Raw genomic sequence first — 13,969 nt, 5'->3', positions numbered from 1 at the left:
ATTTTACTTATATCCATATCGATTAAATCTATGGCAGATATTTTACCTCTGGTTCTTTATTTTGTTGTGAACTCTTCCTTCTAGTCATTTTTTTCAGATGAGAATAGATGAATGAGAGAACAAAATCAAAAATATCAACCATGACCACAATGATGTATAGACTAGAGGAATCCGAAGCGATCAGAGACCAAAAAAGGAAAAAAGGTGGGGGGAGGGAAGAGAGGATATAATATAACATACACTAGATACTAAAATTATAAAGAAAGGAAAAACTTATATATATATACAAAAATAAAATTAAATGCAATGAAAGGAAGCCAAAAATGAAGAATATATCTATAAAATTAAATGTAAAAATGAAAATTAAAAAAATATTTAGAGTTAATAAAATAAACTATTTGAAAGGGAAAAAAAGAAAAAGAAAATTTGAAGCTTAAAGACTGAAGTATCATAAGAAGGAACCTCAAATTGTATATACTGTTTTCCCCTAGCACAGGAGTTTTTCAGTTATGTGTGATCCATAAACTTGGTATTCACCTAATTATCCTGCTGGTCTTCTGGGGGAGGGGCCTGTTGCATTGATTCTCAGGTGTTTTTGCCTGGACGGAGTTGCACCACCCCTTGCCAGGGTGTCAGTTTCAGTGTAAGCTGCTTCAGGTTGCTCTCTGTGGCTTTTTTCCCCTGATGGCTTTCTGTGACACTTGCAAAAAGTGGTCGCTTTCCTATATGTAGAATTACAGCAATTCTTTTCTTAAATCTCAGGTTGAATTCATAGGTATTCAGAATGATTTGGTAGATATCTAACTGAATTCAAGGCACCAGGTGAAATGAGAGTCTTCTACTCTTCTGCCATTTTCCATCTCCAAAACAGAAGATTTAAATAGAACCCAAATTCTCCTAACATACTAAACAAAATATCTGGAATACAGTAGAAAATCACACATATTACCAAGAGTCAGGAAAATCACAATTTGATTAAGAAAAGACAATCAACAGACATCAACATCAACATGAATCAAATATTGTAATTATATGACATGGAATTTAAAACTGCCATAATATGGTACCTCACTGTGGTTTTGATTTGTATTTCCCTGATGGCTAGTGAGGTTGGACATTTTTTCATGTGTCTGTTAGCTATTTGTATGTCTTCTTTGGAGAAGTGTCTATTCATGTCTTCTGCCCATTTCTTGACTGGATTATTTGCTTTTGGGATTTTGAGTTTGAGAAGTTCTTTATAGATCTTGGATATCAGCCTTTTATCCCAAATGTCATTTGCAAATATCTTCTCCCATTTCATGGACTGCCACTTAGTTTTGATGACTGTTTCCTTTGCTGTGCAAAAGCTTTTTATCTTGATGAAAGTCCCAAAAGTTCAGTTTTGCTTTTGTTTCTCTTGCCTTTAGAGATGTGTCTTGAAAGATGTTGCTGTGGCCAATGTCAAAGAGGTTACTGCCTATGTTCTTCTCTAGGATTTTGATAGATTTCTGTCTCACATTGAGGTCTTTGATCCATTTTGAGTTTATCTTTGTATATGCTGTTAGAGAATGGTCTAGTTTCATTCTTCTGCATGTGATTGTCCAGTTTTCCCAGCACCATTTATTGAAGAGACCGTCTTTTGTCCATTGGATTTTCTTTCCTGCTTTGTCAAAGATTAGTTGACTATAGAGATGAGGGTTGATTTCTGGGGTCTCTATTCTGTTCCATTGATCTATGTGTCTGTTTTTGTGCCAATACCATACTGTCTTGATGACTATGGCTTTGTAATATAGCTCAAAGTCAGGCATTGTGATGCCCCCAGGTTTGGTTTTCTTTTTCAACATTCCCCTGGCAATTTGGGGTCTTTTCTGTTTCATACAATGAGATACCCCCTTACACCAGTTAGAATGGCCAAAATTAACAATACAGGAAACATATGTTGACAGGGTTGTGGAGAAAGGGGAATCCTCTTACAGTTTTGGTGGGAATGCAAGTTGGTACAGCCACTCTAGAAAACAGTATGGAGGTTCCTCAAGATGTTAAAAATAGAGCTACCCTATGACCCAACATTTGCACTACTAGGTATTTGCCCAAAAGATACAGATATAATAAAATGAAAGGGCACATGCACCCCAATGTTCATAACAGCAACGTCCACAATAGCCAAATTGTGGAAGGAATGGAGATGCCCTTCAACAGACCAATAGATAAAGAGTACATGGTACATATATACAATGGAATATTACTCACTCATCAGAAAAGATGAATACCCACCATTTGCATTGACATGGTTGGAATTGGAAGGGTTTATGCCAAATGAAATAAGTCAAACAGAGAAGGACAATTATCATATGGTTTCACCCATATGTGGAACATAAGGAATAGAGCAAAGTACCACAGAGGAAGGGAAAGAAACCTGGGAAGAAATTAGGGAGACAATCCATGAGCGACTCTGGACTCTGAGAAACAAACTGAGGGTTACAGAAGGGAAGGAGGTGGGGGATGGGGTAACCAGGTGATGGATATTAAGGATGGCACATGTTGGGATGAGTGCTGGGTGTTATATGCAACTAATGAATCATTGAATGCTACAACAAAAACTTATGATGTACTATATGCTGGTTAATATAATAAATAATAAAAAAATGAAAAACAAATAAAACTGCCATAATATAAACTACTGAAATGGCAATTAAAATTATTTTAAAACAAATGAAATAATAAGAAGTCTTAGCAAAGAAATAGGTAATTTAAAAATAGAAATTATACAACTAAAAAACACAATATCAAAAACAGAAAAACAATGAATCGTGGATCACCACATCAAAAACTAATGATGTATGGTGACTAACATAATAAAATTAAAAAACAAAAACAAAAACCTTCTGAATGAGATCCCTGTAGAATGGAGATAACAGAAGATAGAATCCATGAATTTAAGGACAGATCAATAAAATTTAAGAAACCTGAAAAACAGAGAAAATTAACTTTAAAAAATGACCAGAGCCTCAGGACCTGTGTAACAATTCAAAAAAATCATTCACATTTCTGAACTCAGAGAAGGAAAAGACAGAGTGGGGCTGAAAGAATATTTGAATAAATAATGGCCCAAACATCCCAAATTTAGTAAAAGATGCAAACCTACAGATTTAAGAAACTGAGCAAAACCCAAAGAAAATAAATCCAAATAAATTCATGCCAGGGCACATCATAATTAAACTTCTGAAAACTAAAGACAAAGAAAAAAAAATAATGAAAACAGCCAGAGAGAAGTGGCATATTATCTATAGGGTTTTATAGGAGAATACCAATTCAAATGAATGTGAATTTTTCATATGAATCTGTGGAAGCCAGAAAAAAAGGACATTTACCAACTGCTGAAAGAAAATACTCTGAACTTCAAATTCCAAAGTCAGTGAAACTATCTTTCAGGAATGCATAAGAATAGAAATCCCCAGATAAAGGAAAACAAAAGAATTTGTTGCTTGCAGACCTACTCTTATAGACAGGCTAAATAAATTTCTTCAACAGAAAGGAAAGAATAAAGAAATATTGGAGCATCAGTAAGAAAGAACAATAGAAAGCAGAATATGTGTACTTACAATAGACCATTCTCCTTGAGTTTTATAAATTATATTTGACAAGTGAAACAAAAATTATCACACCCTCTGATACATGACAATACTATTTAAAAAGCAGAAGGGTAAAGAACCTAAATGGAAGTAAAGTTTCCATACCTCACAGAAGTGGTAAAATGTTAATACTTGTAGGCTGTGATAAGTCACATAGGTATATTTTAATACCCAGAAGAACCACTACAAAACTATATAACAAGATACACTTGGAAGCACTATAAATAAATCAAGATAGAATCTTAAAAATGTCCAAGTAATCCATAGGAATCCATGAAATAGAACCAAAGGAAACACAGAGAAATAATAAAATGGCCACCTTAAGCCCTAACATTTCAACAACTACTTTAATGTAAATGGTCTGAACATAGCAATCAAAAGACAGAGATTAGAAGAATGAAATTAAAAACGCAACTATACATATTAAGAAACACTTCAAATTCAACACAGGTAGATTGAAAAGGGATGGAAAAATCATTGGGTATATTAACGTCTAGTAAAGTGTACTTTATAGTAGAGAAAATTACTATAAAGAGGGATATAATATAATTATTATAGGATTAATTCATCAGAAAGACATAATGATCCTAAATGTGTACAAACCAAACAAAAGAAACTCAAACTACATAAAATAAAAACTGATAGACACGAAAGGAGTAATAAATCCAAAATATTAGTTGGGAACTGTAGTTCCACCTTTCAGCAACTGATGAAACTACTAGACAGAAAATCAGCAAGAATATAGTACTGAAAAATACAATCAATCAACAGGATCTCATTGACATATATTGAGCACTCCATCCCACAACAGTAGAATACATATTCTTTTTAAGCTCTGACAAAACATATATCAAAAAAAAAAAAAAAAAAGAATGTATCCTGGGCCATAAAACAAACTCAACAAATTTAATGGAATTATAATCATATAGAGTGTGTGTTCTGACCACAGTGTAATGAAACTAGAAATCAATAATAGAACAATAATAGTAAAAATCTCTAAACACTGATATTAATAAACACACTTCTAAATAATCCATGGAACAAACAGTAAGTCTCAAAGGACATTTTAAAACACACTGAAGGAATTTATGTTTCTGTTCCAGCATGTAAGGAATTTGAAACTCATCACTTCCAACCAATAAGCAAGAAAAGAACTGAACAAACTGAAATCCACAGCTTTTTTAAAAAGATCCATCAGAGAATTGAGATCACAGGGCAAACTACTTCCCCCAGAATTGGAGAGGCAGGCAGATACAGAGGAATCACAGTTTATCAGAGCAGAAACCCATGAGCAAAAACCTCCATGGGAACCAGTACCAGGTAGGAAAACTTAAAATTTAATCGAAGAATGACTGGATATTCTGTGTGCACAAGTTTAAGAGTGAAGAAAAAAAGAAAAAACCCTCCAATTGTACCCAATCTTAAGAGTAACTCCACAATTTTATGTTTTACCACCAGGAGCCCTACCACCTTCTCACCGTAGATAATGGAGGAAAATCCCCTCATGCTTCCTGCAGGGGTAAGGGGACTGTATCCATTTTGAAATATACCCAGAGCATCTTGTTCTTTTTAAGAAGGTCTGCCCTCAAAAGAAATGTTCACCAGGATCTAACTGACTGGGATTTTGCCAGAACCTAGCTAAACTGGGAGAAGGAAAACACCCAACTCCAGTCCCCTCTAGCCTTCATGTCTCAACTAGTGGGTGTGGGGAGGAAAATGAGAGGCGCTTCTAAAAGTCACAGCCATCAAGCTGAAGCACCTTAACACACTGAGACCTAATCATAGGATAATAGAACATTCTCTGCACCCCTCCCCCATATCATATCACCACATCAGTCAGACTCCTGTATAATAATGGGAATACAATTGAAAGAACTGAACATCACAGACTTTACTTCAGAAGTTTCTAGAAAGACCCAAATAACAACAGAAAAGACAAAAACAAGAACATCAGAAGAAATTTTACCCACTGACACTTATAGGAAATAGCGACATAGCCTAATCCCTAGCAAGATAAATATAAAACCTCACACTAAAGAACTATTTGCTTTTTCCCCTTACCCAGAGTATTATGTCTGTCTTTAAACAAAAAAATTACAATGCATACTAAAAAACAACAATCTGAAGAGACAAAACAAGCATCAGAACTAGACCTGGATATGGCAGAGATGTTGGAATTGTGAGACTTGGAATTTAAAAGAACTATGAATAATATACTAAGGGTATAATGAAAAAATGGGCAACATGCAAAAACAGATGGGAAATGTAAGCTCTAAGGAAGGGTGCAAAAGAAATGATAGAAATGAAATATAATGTGATAGAAATGAAGAATGCCTTTGGTGTGCTCATTACTAGAGTGGACACAGCCAAGGAGAGAATCAATGAACAAAAGAAACATCTATAGAACTCTCCAAAACCGAAATGCAAAGAGACAAAAAAAAATTAAAAGTACATAACAAAATGATCAAGAACTGTGGGACAATCACAAAAGCCGTAACATAGGTATAAACAGAATACCAGAAAGAGAGAAAGAAACAAGCAATATTTGAAGCAATAATGACTGAGAATTTCCCACAATTAATGATAGACACAAAACCACAGCTCTAGAAATCTCAGGGAATGCTATGATTAAGTGCTAGAAAAATCTATACCATAAAATGCATAAAATCAAAGAGAAAATCTTGGAAAAAAAAAGCCATGCCTATAACAGATCATGGATAATAATTACATCAAAGTTCCCTTTAAAACCATGTAAGCACAGAGAGCATTAATGTATAAAGTATTTTTAAAAGATTTTATTTATTTGGGGGAGAGAATGAGAGAGAGCACATGAGAAGGGAGAGGGTCAAAGGGAGAAGCAGACTCCCCGCTGAGCAGGGAGCCTGATGCGGGACTTGATCCCGGGACTCCAGGATCATGACCTGAGCCGAAGGCAGTTGCCCAACCAACTGAACCACCCAGGCGCCCAATGTATAAAGTATTGAAAGAAGAAAACCACCAATCTAAAGTTCTGTATCAGTGAAATTATTATTCAAAAGTGAAGGAGATAAAATTGTGAGCAAGATGGTGGACTAGGATGATCCAAACCTACATTCCCCCATAGAAACATTTTTAAAAAAACAACTAGAGACTGAATAAATGACTTTATAAGAGTTCTGAAAATCAGACAAATATCTATAGCACCCAACCATATACCCAATCAAGTAAAAGCCACATTCAAAAAGCGATTTTGTGGCATTTTTACTCACCCTTGAGCCACTCTCTCCCAGGGTAAGGTGGTTTGAAGGAAGCAGTTACTCGAACCAGAGAGAAAAGTGGACCTATTTTTCAGTGTTGTAACCTATCTGAGAGTTGCCTGGAGGATTCGTCCCTGTGTTAACATGGAACTCAGATCTCAAGCTAGGAAAAGCCATGGGAAGCAATGAACATTGCTTTGTGTCTTTTACAGGGCCACGGACAATGGGGATAAGAAAATACTGTTAGAGGAATACAATATAAAAGCTAAGGCCCCAAGGAGCTGGGAAGAGTGACTCTTAAGGGAATTATGGCATTTATAAGCAGCCATTTTTTACTACAAGACTTGCCTTACAAGAAACAGAGTACTTCAAGTTGAAATGAAAAAATGCTAGAGGGAAGCTCAAATCTTACAAAAAAATAAAGTTCTCCATGAAAGGTAAATATATTGACAAATATAAAAACCAGTACTATTCTAACTTTGGTTTGTGAATCACCTTTTTGTTTTCCACTGATTTAAAAGACAAATACCTAAAAATTATTATACGTCTATGGCAATGGGTACACATTGTATAAAGATGTACTTTGTAACATCACTAACAAAGTAAGGGAGGCAGAGCTGTAAAGGGTAGTTTATACAATTGAAGTTAAATTGGTAACAATTTGAAATTGATTATTATTATAACATTAAGATGTTTTATGTAATTCTTATGGTAATTAACCACAAAAATATATATACATGGAAGATATACCAAAGGCAATGAGAAAGGAAACAAAATGTGTAACTACAAAAAAATCCTAAACACAAAGGAAGGTGGTAGTGGAGAAAATGATGGACAATAAAACTATAAACACAGGAAACAACAAAATTGCAATAATAAGTTTTTCACCAACAATAATTACTTTAATTGTAAATGAATTAAACTCCCCAAAAAAAGACCTATGTTGGCAGAATCTGTTAAAAAAAAAAAAAACATAATCTAACTGTATGCTGTCAGCCAGAGACTCAACTTAGATTTAGGAACATGCTTAGGTTGAAAAAGGATGGAAAAAGATGCAAATAGTATCCAAAAGAGACAAAGTAAAAACGAATATCAAAGTAGACAATGTAAAAAACTGTTACAAGAGGCAAAGAAGAACATTATATAATTAAAAATGGTCAATTTACCAGAAAAACTAATAACCTAAAGCTATCAGAAGTAACGAAATAATAAAAATTGGAGCTTCGATAAATAAAATAGAAAAATAAGGGAAAACAACAAAGCCAAGAGCTGGTTCTATGAAACGATCAACAAAACTCACATATCTTTAGTTAGATTTACTAAGAAAAAAAGAGAAGACTCAAATAGCAGAAATTAGAAATGAGTGGACATGACTACTAATTTTAGAGAATTAAGAAGGCTTATAAGTGAATACTATGAACAAAAAAAGAGAATACTATGAACAATTGTATATCAAAAACTTGGATAACTTAGATGAAATCAACAAATTCATAAAAACACACAACCTACCAAGAATGAATCATGAAGAAATAAAAGTTTGAATAGAATTATACCTCATAAGGATATTCAATCAGTAATCAAAAACCTCCCAACAGAGAAAACGCACTGCCAGATGGCATCATTGGTGGATTGTAACAAACATTTAAAGAGGAATTAATTCAATCTTTTAAAAAAATATATTCCAAAAACTTGAAATGAAAGGAACACTTACTACCTCCATGAGGCCAGGATTATGTTGAGATATATATATCTCAACTCAACATATACATTTGTATATGTATATGTATTTAAGATAGATTGTCATACTTTTTTTATTATGTTATGTTAGTCACCATACAGTACTTCATTAGTTTTTGATGTAGTGTTCCATGATTCATCATTTGTGTATAACACCCAGTGCTCATTGCAATATGTGCCCTCCTTAATACCCATCACCAGGCTAACCCATTCCCCCATCCAACTGCCCTCTGAAACCCTCAGTTTGTTTCCTGGAGTGCATAGTCTCTCATGGTTCATCTCCCCCTCCGATTTCCCCCTTCATTTTTCCCTTCCTTCTCCTAATGTCCTCCATGCTATTCCTTATGTTCCACATATAAGTGAAACCATATGATAATTGTCTTTCTCTGCTTGACTTATTTCACTTAGTACACCTGGGTGGCTCAGTGGGTTAAGCATCTGCCTTCAGCTCAGGTCATGATCTCAGGTTCCTGGGTAATAGCCTTGCATCAGGCTCCCTGCTCAGCAGGAAGTCTGCTTCTTCCTGTCCCTCTGCTCCTCCCCCTACTCATTCTCTCTCTCTAATAAATAAATAAATCTTAAAAAATAGATAAGATATAAAAGTGTTAGAACTAATAAGTGAACTCTGTGAAGTTGCAGAATACAAAATCAACATGCAAAAATCAGTTGCATTTCTATCTACTAATAATGAACAATAATACAAGAAAATTAAGAAAGCAATTCCATTTACAAGAGCATATATAATAATAAAATAACTAGGAATAAACTTAATAAAGGAGGCCAAAGAGAAGTACACTGAAAACTACAAAAGGTTGCTGAAAGAAATTAGACACAAATGGAAAGACATTTGTATTCATGGATTGGAAGAATTAATTTTATTAAATGTTAGTACTGTCCAAAATAATCCACAGATTCAAGGCAATTCCCATCAAAATTCCAGAGGAATTTTTTGAAGAAAGAAAAAAATCCATCCAAAAATTCATATGGAATTTCAAGAATCCTCCAATAGAAAAAACCATCTTGAAAAAGAAAAACAAAACTGGAGATCTACTTCCTGATTTCAAAACTTATAGAAAGCTACAATAAAAAACAATGTGGCATAAAGATAGGCATATACACCAGTGGAAGAGAATAGAGTGTCCAGAAATAAACCTTCATATATATGGTCAAATAATTCTCAACAGTAGTGCTAAAATTTACTTTCAGGTGGGAGTTAAGATGGTGCAGTAGTAGGAGGACCCTATGCTTTCCTTGTCCCTGGAACATAGATAAATCAATATCAATATCTTCCTTTTGGAAGATAGGAGGTGCAGAGACATGATTTGTGGGGAGAAGAGGATTGCAGGGGATGGGGGGCTGCAGAGGAGAGGGAGCCCTGATCACAGAGAGATGCAAGATAGACAGACAGACAGGAGTGCACATGGAGATTGCACAAAGAAAACAATTCCCCAAAATAAGTGACTGGGAAAAAAAGAGGGGCTGATTATCATGAGTTTTTACCACCAGCAGAGCCCAAAGATGAGTTTTAAAAGTCCATGCTGTGGCTGGTGTTGAGCCCAGTGAGCACTGCAGTGCTCCTTTGGAGGAGGGCAGAGACCCTGGAGCAGAAGACACAAACTGAGGATCCCCAAAGATGCACTGGGAGAAATGATTCCTCCTTCTTGGAGTGCATCTGGCAGAGGTGGCATTGCCTCTCAGGGGACAAAAGAGCCTGCAGGAACCATTACAATCCCCTGCCCCTTAAGCATAGGGAGAGAGACACTTGCTGAGGGCAGCTAACCTGGACCCAGGCATTTTGCTGTGCTTTACTCTAAACTCCAAGCTCCTGGAAGGTTGAGATTAAGATGGCAGAGTAGTAGGGTGACCCTATGCTTGCCCCCTCTCTTGGACACAGCTAGATAAATATCAAATCATTCTGAACACCAAAGAAATAAATTTGAGGGCAGAGAGAACAAACTGCACAACTAGAGGGAGAAAAACCACATCATGGAAGGTAGAAGGTGTGGAGACGTGATTTGGGGGAGAAAAGAACCACGACTGCTGGGGAGGGGAGGGAGCCCTAATCATGAAGAGAGGAGAGAGAGAGAGAGCGCACGCACACACAATCAGCAGGGGATTACACGAGATTAACACTTCCCCAAAACAACTGACTGGGAAAACAAGAGGGGCTGATTATTGCAAGTATTTATAAGCAAAGGAGCTCAAAGTCTGAAGTTTTAGCAGTTAGTGCCATTGCCACGGTGGATCCTGGAGGATCTAGTGGTACTCCTGTGGAGAAAGAGGGCAGAGGCCCAGGAGCAGACAGCATGGTCTGAGGATCCCCTCGGTCACACTGGGAGAGATAGTTCCCCTTCTTAGAGTGCATTTGGGAGAGGTGGCACTGCCTCTCAGGGGACAAAAGAGCCAGCAGGTGCCTTTACACTACCCTTTACATTAGCATAGGGGGAGAGGCACCTGCTGAGGGCAGCTAACCTGGATGCCAGGTTTTTGCTGTGCTTTAACATAAAATCCAAGCCCCTGCATATTCATGGGACTGCTCTTCTGGGACAAAACAACACCACCCACAGCATGTGGCGAGACCCTCCCCACGAGGCTCAGTGTGGATCCGTGCTATACCAGGCCTTGAAATTTCTAGTTTTGAAACTAAGCCAGCATGCCTGAGATAAAAGCTGGAAACATTGCACCACTGGATGGGCAGATGGCCCAAACACAGAAGGCTGTGATCTGAGGGATGGCAGGGACACATGAGGGGAGGTTGTTCACTCCTCTTGAGGGCTTCAGGACACTGGTGGGTGTGAAATCTCCTCTCCAGGGAAGAGAGTGGGCTGACCCCATTTTTTATCCCCTGCCAATCAGTGCAGATGGACTTCAGTGAGCATCACAGCACCCACAGTGGAGGCTAGAGCTGCTTACACCAAGTTACACTGCCTTACACTCTGCAGGTGCTTTTTTAATAGTGCAAGTGTGCCTGAGAGTCAGATCAGCAGCAGGACACCCCCCAGAAGACCAGCTCAAACCCCCTACATGTACCAAGCCCGCTTACCATAGAGAGCTGCAAAGCTTCAGCTCTAGTGGAAATAGGATCAGGCCTCTGTTAACAAGCAGACCAAAGCACACCTAGTTGAAACTCGCCACATACTGGATAATGTTCCAACACTCCACACTGCAGGCTGAGGGAAAGAGTAGCCACAACGCAACAGCAGAGCACACACAGCAGACACCAGAAACACTTCCTGGAAATCCAGGCCCTGGACATTATATAATGCTTCTTCATAAAGCTATTAGTCTCAGGAGCAGGAAACATAACAGGCTTTCCTAAGAAGACAGAGACCTTAGGCAAATGCCAGGATGGAAGAATTGATCCCAAAAGAAAGAACAAGCAAAGGTCACAGTCAGGGATCTAATGGAAACAGATATAAGTAATATGCCTGATCCAGAATCTAAAACAACAATCATAAGGATACTAGCTGGGCTTGAGAAAAGCATAGAAGACACCAGGGAATCCCATACCTCAGAGATAAAAGACCTAAAAACTAGGCCAAAATAAAAAATGCAATAACTGAAATGCAAAGCTGACTGAAGGTAATGACCAGAAGGATGGAAGAAGCAAAGGAACTTTGCTTCTAATAAGTGATATAGACAATAAAATTATGGCAAAAAAAAATGAAGCTCAAAAGAAGAAGGAAAGAAAGGTATTGGATCATGAATGTAGACTTAGGGAACACAGAGAGTCCTTAAAACATAATAACATTCATATCATAGAGTCCCAGAAAAAGAGAAGGAAAAGAGGGCAGAAGGCTTATTTAAGCAAATTATAGCTGAGAACTTCTGTAATCTGGGGAAAGAAACAGATATCAAAACCCAAGAGGCACAGAGAACTCCTGTCAAATTCGACAAAAGCTGGCTCACACCAAGACACCATACTAAAATTTGCAAAATAAAGAGATAAAGAAAGAATCCAGAAAAGCAGTCCCTTACTTAGAAGGGAAGACAAATAAGGGAAGCAGCAGATCTCTCCACAAAAACTTGGCAGGCCAGAAGAGAGTGGCATGATATATTCAACATGGTGACTGGGAAAAATATGCAGCCAAGAATACTTTATCCAGCGAGGCTGTCATTCAGAATGGAAGGAGAGATAAATAGTTTCTCAGACAAACAAAAACTAAAGGAATTTGTTTAAACCACTAAACAAGCTCTGCAAGAAATATTAAAGGGGACTCTCTGAGTAGGAAAGAAAGACCAAAAGCAATAAAGACTATAAAGGAACAGAGAAAATCTCCAGAAACACTGATTTTACAGGTAGTATAATGGCATTAAATTCATATCTATGAATAATCACTCTGAATGTAAATGGACTAAATGCTCCAATCAAAAGACACAGGATATCAGAATGGATTAAAAAATAAGCCCTATCTATATGCTGCTTATAAGGGACTCATTTTAGACCTGAAGACACCTGCAGATTGAATGTGAGGTGATGGAGAATTATTTATCATGCTAATGGACATGAAAAAAAAACAACAACCCTAAATGACCTTCCCAGGTTGGGAGTTGACCCGCTCAGGACAGAAGCGAGACACTGGTCTTCTTGGCCCCACTGTGTGTGCATATGCAGTATTCTACTCTATGTGCCGCTTCTCATTCTCTATAGAAGATGTACTGAAACTTGACTTCATTCTCTGAGCACAGGACTTAAACTTTAATTATGTATTTAATGAAGTAATGAATGTAGGACTTCAATTTGATGACATCAGCCGTGCTTCATCTAACTGAAAAAGGACACCAGGCATTTTCTGACATAAAAGTACTAATAAATACACCCTGAATGAAATGTTAAAAAAAAAAAGCCAGACTAGCTACCTTATACCAGACAAACTAGATTTTAAACCAAAGACTGTAACAAGAGAGGAGGAAGGGCACTACATAATAATAAAGGGGTCTATCTGAAAAGAAAATCTAGCAGTTGTAAATCTTTATGTCCCCAGCTTGGGAGCACCCAAACATATAAATCAGTTAATAATACACATAAAGAAACTAATTGATGATAATACAATAATAGTAGGAGACTTTAACACAACACTCACAGCAATGAACAGATCATCTAAGCAGAAAATCAACAAGGAAACAAGGGCTTTGAATGACACACTGGACCAGATGGACCTAATAGATATATTCAGAACATTTCATCATAAAGCAGCAGAATAAACATTCTTTTCAAGTACAATGGAGCATTATCCAGAATAGATCAAATACTGGGTCACAAATCAAGTCTCAACTGGTACAAAAAGATTGAGATCATACCATGCATATTTGGAGACCACAATGCTATGAAACTTGAGGTCAACGGGAAGAGAAAATATGGTAAGACCACAAATACGTGGAGAT

At 36.9% G+C, this 13,969-nt stretch overlaps 1 protein-coding gene across 3 annotated transcripts in view; it reads left to right on the top strand.

Annotated features, from left to right (window-relative positions):
• ASB12 (ankyrin repeat and SOCS box containing 12) overlaps positions 1-13,969 on the top strand; it is a 113,391-nt gene that overhangs the window by 71,342 nt on the left and 28,080 nt on the right. Inside the window, exon 1 of one of the 3 annotated variants that reach the window (XM_073885868.1) lies at positions 7,232-7,284. The exons of the other annotated variants lie outside the window; for them this stretch is intronic. The gene's annotated coding sequence lies outside the window, so the exon portion shown is untranslated. Of the gene's footprint in view, positions 1-7,231; positions 7,285-13,969 lie in introns of those variants that run through there. 3 annotated transcript variants of the gene reach the window in all.

Source organism: Callorhinus ursinus, unplaced genomic scaffold (assembly GCF_003265705.2).
Source record: "Callorhinus ursinus isolate GAN/ISIS: 27379988/994484 unplaced genomic scaffold, GSC_fseal_2.0 scaffold66, whole genome shotgun sequence".
NCBI lineage: Eukaryota > Metazoa > Chordata > Mammalia > Carnivora > Otariidae > Callorhinus > Callorhinus ursinus.
The sequence above is the reverse complement of the archived record's forward strand: the minus strand, read 5'-3'. Positions and strand labels throughout refer to the sequence as shown.